The sequence below is a fragment of the Drosophila virilis genome, unplaced genomic scaffold (genome assembly GCF_030788295.1).
Source record: "Drosophila virilis strain 15010-1051.87 unplaced genomic scaffold, Dvir_AGI_RSII-ME tig00002251, whole genome shotgun sequence".
Lineage (NCBI taxonomy): Eukaryota > Metazoa > Arthropoda > Insecta > Diptera > Drosophilidae > Drosophila > Drosophila virilis.
In genome coordinates this window covers 86,123-96,084 of record NW_027212903.1, presented here as the reverse complement: position 1 = coordinate 96,084, position 9,962 = coordinate 86,123, and the positions used below count along the sequence as shown (strand labels likewise).

The 9,962-nt window shown below is 41.1% G+C and overlaps 2 non-coding genes across 2 annotated transcripts; both read right to left on the bottom strand.

Annotated features, from left to right (window-relative positions):
• Window positions 1-5,274: 5,274 nt before the first annotated feature.
• Window positions 5,275-5,453, bottom strand: LOC116650199 (5.8S ribosomal RNA). The gene has a single exon (XR_004303182.1). It is a non-coding gene; the product is annotated as a 5.8S ribosomal RNA (ribosomal RNA).
• Window positions 5,454-5,988: 535 nt separating this feature from the next.
• LOC116650184 (small subunit ribosomal RNA) lies at window positions 5,989-7,983 on the bottom strand. The gene has a single exon (XR_004303169.1). It is a non-coding gene; the product is annotated as a small subunit ribosomal RNA (ribosomal RNA).
• Window positions 7,984-9,962: the final 1,979 nt, after the last annotated feature.

Below are 9,962 nucleotides of genomic sequence, written 5' to 3'. Positions count from 1 at the left end.
GGACCCGCAAACGTATACCACTCACTGGGTTCGTTAACGACCCGAACATCCTGGGACACGGCCCACTCGGCTAGCATCTCACCCCGTGTGTGGTTCGAATACCCAGACGAATGTCTGGATACCTTGCTGAACCACATGGGGGATGATGCATTCGCATCAAGACCAAGGATGACTGGTACGCTACTAACCAGTAGTAGCACCTCATCCAAGTAAGCAATGTATGGTTCGAGGGGATCCCCGAACTTACAATACATGCTCACTACAAAAATCCTGCCAAAACTGCCGCTTAGGCTCACACACACCCCCCAGTCAGTTGAACTCACCAAAGTGCATTCAATACTGACATCATTCACAATGACAGCGGAGTTAGCCCTGCTGTCAGGGAATACTCGCATACATGCGGGCAATCCCCTTACGCAACCACCGGTCGCGTAGGGTTCCTGCAGCAGGGCAACGACGCTGCCCCTTTCACACATCATAGCCCCCACATCACACATAGCTGCATACGACCTTTGACAATTCAGCTGAAGAAATCTGCTAGACATTTTAATGTCTAGCATTCGCCCGCGCAACAATCGCCCCGTATATGGGACAGGCTAGAGACATCATCAGATGTCCCGACGGCTTCCCCTTAAAGGAGCAATTGCGGCAATTCAGTGCATTGCTGCACTGAGCCACGCGGTGACCCATCTGGCCGCAGCGACGGCAAACGTCCTCTTTGGCTCTGCACTCCGCCACCTTATGGTCGAAGCCAAGGCAGCGGTAGCATCCCGGTACCAGGTCAAAACTTCTCACTCTAAAAGAAAACCATTTTATGTAGCAGCGTCCGATTTCTAAAAGGGACTGCATGGCCACCACAGCACCCTCGAGGACGATATTAACTGCTACATTACCTCCCGCCGCCCATGGCTTACTTGTCATCCGGACACCTTTCTTAAAGGCTTCAAGTGACATTTTGTCCTTTAAGTTCATCTCGTAAAGGTCACCCATGAACTCGTCAGGGGTGATCTGCGAGTGAACGCCCTGAACCACAACTTTCGGCCCTAATTTATCATTCACACACACTTCCAATCCCACCTCGTTGAACTTTGTGTTCTCCACAATTTTCTCACGCTCGGCGACCGATGGAGTCCGAATTAACGCACCTCCATCCCTTAGAGGTTTCACCTCATGTATCCGCACACCAAGAGAGGGACCTACCTCCTTCACCACCTGCTCCACCACGTCCTTAGCGGTTTTGCCAGCAGCCTTGCTGCGCACAACCAAGGACCATGTCTCAACTGGCCGAGGCATCTCCGGGGTAGACGGCACTGCCGACCTGGGACCCCCTCTGGCGGCGTTCACCGACGGAGCCCGCGCTTGGCCGGCTGGAACATGCAATTCATGCGAAACGCCTGCACCCCCGCAAACGGCCTCCAAGCGCCCCTGCAGCCGCTCATTCTGCGCCACAAGCGCGAACAGGAGCTGCTCATACTGCCCTGTATAATCGACTAACTTGCAAATGAGCGACCCCGTGGCTCTCTCCTTGAGTGCAAGCTGCAATAAAGCTCCCGTTATCCCCTTCATCTGCTCGACAGCTGTTCCTTTCCGCTTCCTCAAAGCCGCCGCACTTGTCGACGGCCCCTCCACGGCAGGTTCAGACACATCCAAAACGCTCACGGCATGAGGAACGGCAAAAACCCGCTCCTCCACACTTGCACCCGCTGCTCCGGGCGAGCCATCTGCGGCTCCCGCGGGAACAGCGCTCCCCTCACGCGCACCAACTGAGCTGACAGCGCTTTCGGAAGTTGCCTTCCTCAGGCGCTGCTTGCTCCTCCGCCTTACCTCGCTGTTCGATGACGACTCCGACAAGGTCACCTCATCTTCCGACGTCATCCTACAATTTTCAAAAGCCCCCTTCTCAGCGGGCTTCTTTTTGCGTGGCGGCATCGTCCGCAGGTGTGCGCTTATCTATTTAATATATAAATAGCACGCACACACACACACACACGTAGAAGCTGGCGGTTTCACACACACACACGAACGCCTGTTGCTCACGCAGCAACGACGTAAACAAAGCAATAAAACTTTATTGCTGATAAGCGCACAAAATGTAAACAAGATACCGTTGCTTGAAAGCACCGTTATCTTAAAATTGTTTGCGAAGCGAGCGATGAAATAAACACGTCTGTTCCCAACGACTGTCTGAAACGAACTGAGTAGATAGGGACAGTAGGAATCTCGTTAATCCATTCATGCGCGTCACTAATTAGATGACGAGGCATTTGGCTACCTTAAGAGAGTCATAGTTACTCCCGCCGTTGACCCGCGCTTACTTGAATTTCTTCACTTTGACATTCAGAGCACTGGGCAGAAATCACATTGTGTCAACACCCGCTAGGGCCATCACAATGCTTTGTTTTAATTAGACAGTCGGATTCCCCAAGTCCGTGCCAGTTCTGAATTGATTGTTAATTGATAATCGTTATAATTTAAAAGAACTAATTGGTAGCCCAACTAGTATTCTTAAAAATTTTAGCAAGAAAGTTCCACAATTGGCTACGTAACTAAACTATCCGGGGAACAAGAAACTACCATAAATGATAGAAACTTTATTTACCCAGAACGAGCACATAAACCATGTTATTGTTTCCCAATCAAGCCCGACTATCTCAATCTTCAGAGCCAATCCTTATCCCGAAGTTACGGATCTAATTTGCCGACTTCCCTTACCTACATTATTCTATCGACTAGAGACTCTTCACCTTGGAGACCAGCTGCGGATATTGGTACGGCCTGTTGAGAAGTTTGCGTGTCCCCACCATAAATTTTCAAGGTCCGAGGAGAAAATATCGACACAACAGTATATGTCATGCTCTTCTAGCCCATCTACCATATCTCTCTGCGAAAGACTTCCATGGTAGTACGGCTATAAAACAGAAAAGAAAACTCTTCCGATACCTCTCGACGGCTTCTTTATGGTCGTTCCTGTTGCCAGGATGAGCACGAGGCCCATATTTAATAACAAACGGATACTCAACAGGTTACGGAATTGGAACCGTATTCCCTTTCGTTCAAAATTATTCAAGTGTATAAAAATCGGTTAGATGACAAATATATTTAGATTTTTCTTTACTTGAAAATTTTCGGCTTTCGCCTTGAACTTAGGACCGACTAACTCGTGATCAACCACTGTTCACACGAAACCCTTCTCCACTTCAGTCCTCCAAGGTCTCATTCGATTATTTGCTACTACCACCAAGATCTGTACCAATAGCGGCTCCATGCAGGCTTACGCCAAACACTTCTATGCACACCATTGTACCTTCCTACTCACTAAAGTTTCAAAATTTATATTACAAGTAATATAAACCATCTACTTTAGCGGTAATGTATAGGTATACAACTTAAGCGCCATCCATTTTAAGGGCTAGTTGCTTCGGCAGGTGAGTTGTTACACACTCCTTAGCGGATTTCGACTTCCATGATCACCGTCCTGCTGTTTTAAGCAACCAACGCCTTTCATGGTTTCTGTATGAGTTGTTAATTTGGGCACCGTAACATTACGTTTGGTTCATCCCACAGCGCCAGTTCTGCTTACCAAAAGTGGCCCACTGGGCACATTATATCATAACCTTAAACTTCATATCAAGAAAGTTAAGGTTCTTACCCATTTAAAGTTTGAGAATAGGTTAAGATCGTTTCGACCCTAAGGCCTCTAATCATTCGCTTTACCAGATAAGATTATTTTATACAACAGTTAAATGCACCAGCTATCCTGAGGGAAACTTCGGAAGGAACCAGCTACTAGATGGTTCGATTGGTCTTTCGCCCCTATACTCAATTCTGACAATCGATTTGCACGTCAGAACTGTTTCGGTCTTCCATCAGGGTTTCCCCTGACTTCAACCTGATCAAGTATAGTTCACCATCTTTCGGGTCACAGCATATATGCTCAAGGTACGTTCCAGTTAGAGGCATAAATAATATAAATATTATTATACATAACTATATAGAGCGCCCCGGGATTGCGTTAATTAACTATAAATAGTTAAAAAACTAATCCCATTAATAGTCAAGTTAATTACGCTATTAGGTTTATATCCCAATAACTTGCACATATGTTAGACTCCTTGGTCCGTGTTTCAAGACGGGTCCCGAAGGTATCCTGAATCTTTCGCATTGTTAATCATACAAATGCATATAATAAACACAAATATCAATGATAATTATGCCATTATATAATTCCGAAAAATTAACGCACTGTAATCATATAAATCTATCAGCACTTTATCAAATTTATATCTTTTATTTTATGTTAAAATGCCAAGCATATAATTCAAATAAGCAATCAGACATAATTTTATGATAAATATTTATGCTAATAGATTACAATGTCCTTATATGGAAAAAATGCACACTATTATTATAATATTGTTTAAAATATTACAATTCTAATGATGAATTTTCCATAACGGATATTCAGGTTCATCGGGCTTAACCTCTAAGCAGTTTCACGTACTATTTAACTCTCTATTCAGAGTTCTTTTCAACTTTCCCTCACGGTACTTGTTTACTATCGGTCTCATGGTTATATTTAGTTTTAGATGGAGTTTACCACCCACTTAGTGCTGCACTATCAAGCAACACGACTCTTTGGAAACACCATCTAGTAATCATTAACGTTATACGGGCCTGGCACCCTCTATGGGTAAATGGCCTCATTTAAGAAGGACTTAAATCGTTAACTTCTCATACTAGAATGTTGATGTTCCGTACACTGCATCTCACATTTGCCATATAGACAAAGTGACTTAGTGCTGAACTGATTTCTTTTCGCTCGCCGCTACTAAGAAAATCCTTGTTAGTTTCTTTTCCTCCCCTAATTAATATGCTTAAATTCAGGGGGTAGTCCCATATGAGTTGAGGTTGTATAAAACAATGTTAATTGAACATTATTTATTGTTCAATATAATGGATAATACTTTTGTTCTGAAGTTCCATAAATTTTACAACAATTCTTTTATCACACATCATTAATAAGAGGCAATTCTAGATTAAGGAAAAATATATTTTTCTTTTATGCTAGACATTCCTCAGTATTATTTGATTTGAAAAAAGAAAATATAATTCTTCAGTTTTCTCATACAAAATATACAATGAGTAGTACATCCATATATATATTAATATTATGAATAAATTTATGCATATCAGGGACACACATAATCTATCCAATAATATACCATATGCTTAAAACTTCGAAAAATTTTAAACAACTTAATTAGCAAAGTCTTACAACCCTCAACCATATGTAGTCCAAGCAGCACTATAAAATTAATTAAAGTACAAAACAGCATGGACTGCGATATGCGTTCAAAATGTCGATGTTCATGTGTCCTGCAGTTCACACGATGACGCACAGTTTGCTGCGTTCTTCATCGACCCATGAGCCGAGTGATCCACCGCTTAGAGTGATAATTTATATTGGTTTATTTCATTACGTCACAAATGTTTTTATTGAAAGAAATTAAAAATACACCATTTTACTGGCATATATCAATTCCTTCAATAAAATTGTTTATACCTAAATTGTGTTGCGAAATGTCTTAGTTTTACATATACTTTAAAAATATGGTATGAATAAAATTTTTATATAGATAGAAGAATAAAATATTTTTATAGAAATATGCAAAGCATTAACCTGAAAACAGGTACAACACATAAAATTTAGGTTGTTGCGTTTATATAATGTATGCGCATATAATAATGAACAATACATCTGTGCAACGCATGTATATTATGGTACATATACACGCAAGTTTTTCATCATTAAAACGCATAAACACAGACAAATCCCAAATTGAAAATGACAGATATTATATAAATATATATTAATTGGGAATAAGTATGTGTATATGTTTTTAAATGATTATTCATTTATATTCAGAAAAATTTTATATATTTCTATATATAAAATTGTTTTTATTAACGGAAATGAACATTATACAATAATGATCCTTCCGCAGGTTCACCTACGGAAACCTTGTTACGACTTTTACTTCCTCTAAATAATCAAGTTCGGTCAACTTTTGCGAAACAACCGCAACACACAAGGCGTCACAGTGATCACGTCCGGAGACCTCACTAAATAATTCAATCGGTAGTAGCGACGGGCGGTGTGTACAAAGGGCAGGGACGTAATCAATGCGAGTTAATGACTCACACTTACTGGGAATTCCAAGTTCATGTGAACAGTTTCAGTTCACAATCCCAAGCATGAAAGTGGTTCAGCGGTTTACCCGGACCTCTCGGTCTAGGAAATACACGTTGATACTTTCATTGTAGCGCGCGTGCAGCCCAGGACATCTAAGGGCATCACAGACCTGTTATTGCTCAATCTCATTATTGCTAGACGCAATTTGTCCATTTAAGAAGCTAGTGTCCTTATAATGGGACAAACCAACAGGTACGGCTCCACTTATATAAACACATTCAAACACAATAAACATTTTACTGCCACTATGAATGAAGGCTATATAAGCTTCAACACCATAATCCTGAAGATATCTATTTAATATATTTGAGTCTCGTTCGTTATCGGAATTAACCAGACAAATCACTCCACGAACTAAGAACGGCCATGCACCACCACCCATAGATTCGAGAAAGAGCTATCAATCTGTCTTACACACTTATGTTCGGACCTGGTAAGTTTTCCCGTGTTGAGTCAAATTAAGCCGCAGGCTCCACTCCTGGTGGTGCCCTTCCGTCAATTCCTTTAAGTTTCAGCTTTGCAACCATACTTCCCCCGGAGCCCAAAAGCTTTGGTTTCCCGGGAAGCGACTGAGAGAGCCATAAAAGTAGCTACACCCAATTGCTAGCTGGCATCGTTTATGGTTAGAACTAGGGCGGTATCTGATCGCCTTCGAACCTCTAACTTTCGTTCTTGATTAATGAAAACATCTTTGGCAAATGCTTTCGCTTAAGTTAGTCTTACGACGGTCCAAGAATTTCACCTCTCGCGTCGTAATACTAATGCCCCCAAACTGCTTCTATTAATCATTACCTCTTGATCTGAAAACCAATGAAAGCAGAACAGAGGTCTTATTTCATTATCCCATGCACAGAATATTCAGGCATTTGAAGCCTGCTTTAAGCACTCTAATTTGTTCAAAGTAATTGTACCGGCCCACAATAACACTCGATGAAGAGCACTAATGCAGGTTTTTAAATAGGAGGAATATATAAAAAAATACAAGTATTTAATTAAATATAAGAACTCCACCGGTAATACGCTTACATACATAAAGGTATAGTACTAACTACAATTGTAAGTTGTACTACCCGTATGAAGCACAAGTTCAACTACGAACGTTTTAACCGCAACAACTTTAATATACGCTATTGGAGCTGGAATTACCGCGGCTGCTGGCACCAGACTTGCCCTCCAATAGGTCCTTGTTAAAGGATTTAAAGTGTACTCATTCCAATTACAGGGCCTCGGATATGAGTCCTGTATTGTTATTTTTCGTCACTACCTCCCCGAGCTGGGAGTGGGTAATTTACGCGCCTGCTGCCTTCCTTAGATGTGGTAGCCGTTTCTCAGGCTCCCTCTCCGGAATCGAACCCTGATTCCCCGTTACCCGTTGCAACCATGGTAGTCCTAGATACTACCATCAAAAGTTGATAGGGCAGACATTTGAAAGATCTGTCGTCGGTACAAGACCATACGATCTGCATGTTATCTAGAGTTCAACCAATAAAACGATCTTGCGATCGCTTGGTTTTAGCCTAATAAAAGCACACGTTCCAAAAGGTCCGTGTTTTAATTGCATGTATTAGCTCTAGAATTACCACAGTTATCCAAGTAACTGTTAACGATCTAAGGAACCATAACTGATATAATGAGCCTTTTGCGGTTTCACTGTTAATTCGTGTGTACTTAGACATGCATGGCTTAATCTTTGAGACAAGCATATAACTACTGGCAGGATCAACCAGAATAATGTTTTTATAATTTGTATGTACAAAATAACATACATATTTACAAAATGTATTTACATTACAACTTAATATATTTTTGAATAAAAAATATACTATAGATATTAATGTTAAATATAAACGAATATGGCCATTGTTACATAGCATTTCATGTTCGTTAATTTACGTTTCACATTTTTTAAGATTCACCACATATTATATCTATATGAAAATATATACAATTCGTTCAAAAATATCTTTATATGTACACTTACTTAATATATATTTTATCACACATTGCTTAATACCATAATGGAATAAACACTTTAATTTTGATGACAAACTTGATAATTTATTTATATGTATAAATTATGCATGCATAACTTGCAAACATAATTATGCGATAAAAATATATTAAGTAAAACAAGTCACATACTATATTAAATAGTATGTAAAATGTTAAAGTTTCATTTATGACAAATATTTAAAATAATTACAAAAATTTTAGAAACTTTTTTTCCAGCGTACTAATCGTCCATACATCTGTATGAATCGAATTTCCACTGGATGCAATTGTTAAATTTTACGATAAAAGGAAACCCATTTGTTTACACGATGTAGTAACAATAAAATTATTACTAACAACACATCTTGGCTTGAAAGTTTCACAATTATCTTTTTTTCTTAATATCGTAAGCCAAATGTTATACAACATAACAAATAACGATATCTAACTCAATACGAGTATATGACAAACTTAAAATTATACGCTTTCAGCGTATAATGTGATGAGCACACACTGCTCACCATGAATAGTTTTGAGTCGCGATCGAACACTCGTTAGTAAAGACGTGCCTGCGGACCGCTGCGAAGCATTCCAAATACACAAGCAACATAAACAACAGTTAGTTGCGGCGAAATTTTCAGGCCAGCTGCGCTCTGATTGGTCGCTGCAACCGTTACTGCGCTCTTTCAGCTGCGTGCCGTGCGCAAATAACGGCGCACTAATACTTACACACGCACACGCTTACATGCTTGTGCGCGTTATTTTCAACACACACACGACAATTAGAATACAAAACCAAACAATAACACAGACTAGCACTCCGCTGCTTACGCTCGCCAGACGGGCAGCTTGTTTGCTCCGCTCCCCGTACCCCTCACCAACCAGATGGACAAGATGGACTGGCAAGCCGAGCCACGTGCTACACAGCTCATCAAAACTAGCAGCACCAAGAGGAAGAAGACCAACATCAGAACTAGCAACCCTGACTCTGAGAATTCGAGTTGCACTAGTGAACCTGGAGAAATAAGGAGGAAGCCCGTCCGCAAACAGCGCAAACAGCCTTCCCGCGTACACCTACCTGACGGACCAAGCACCAGCAAAGCTGCTAGAGAAAATCTAACAAGTAACAGATTTGCTTCACTCTCTACAGATGAAGACGACGAAGAATCTTCGGCCAGCGATGACTCCACTGAAGTCATAGGACTAGCTAAGGGCCAACCAAATAAGGAGCCTGCTAAAGAACCTAAGACGATCAGGCCACCACCAATTTTTATTCCAGACGTGACCAATATCAAAGCGCTTACCAATGCCATAACTGGCGCCCTTGGCAAAGCAGTAGAATTTACATATAAAGCCACTAAAAACAACAACATTAGAGTAATGACGCCAGATAAAGCTAGCTTCACTGCACTCAAGGCATTTCTCAATGAAAACAACAAACGGTATCAGACCTTTCAGCCCAGAGACGAAAGAGCCTACCGGATAGTGGTCAAAGGCCTGCACCACTCTACTGAGCTGGTCGAGATCAAGGAAGGTTTAAGCAACTACGGGCACGAAGTAAGAGACCTTTATAACCTCACACAAAAAAGCACAAAAAAACCCCTAAACATATTCTTCGTAAATCTCGAGCCGGCGAAAAATAACAAAGACGCATACAAAATCAAAAGGCTTTGCTGCTCTGTGGTTACAGTCGAGCCTCCACTGAAGTTTAACGATG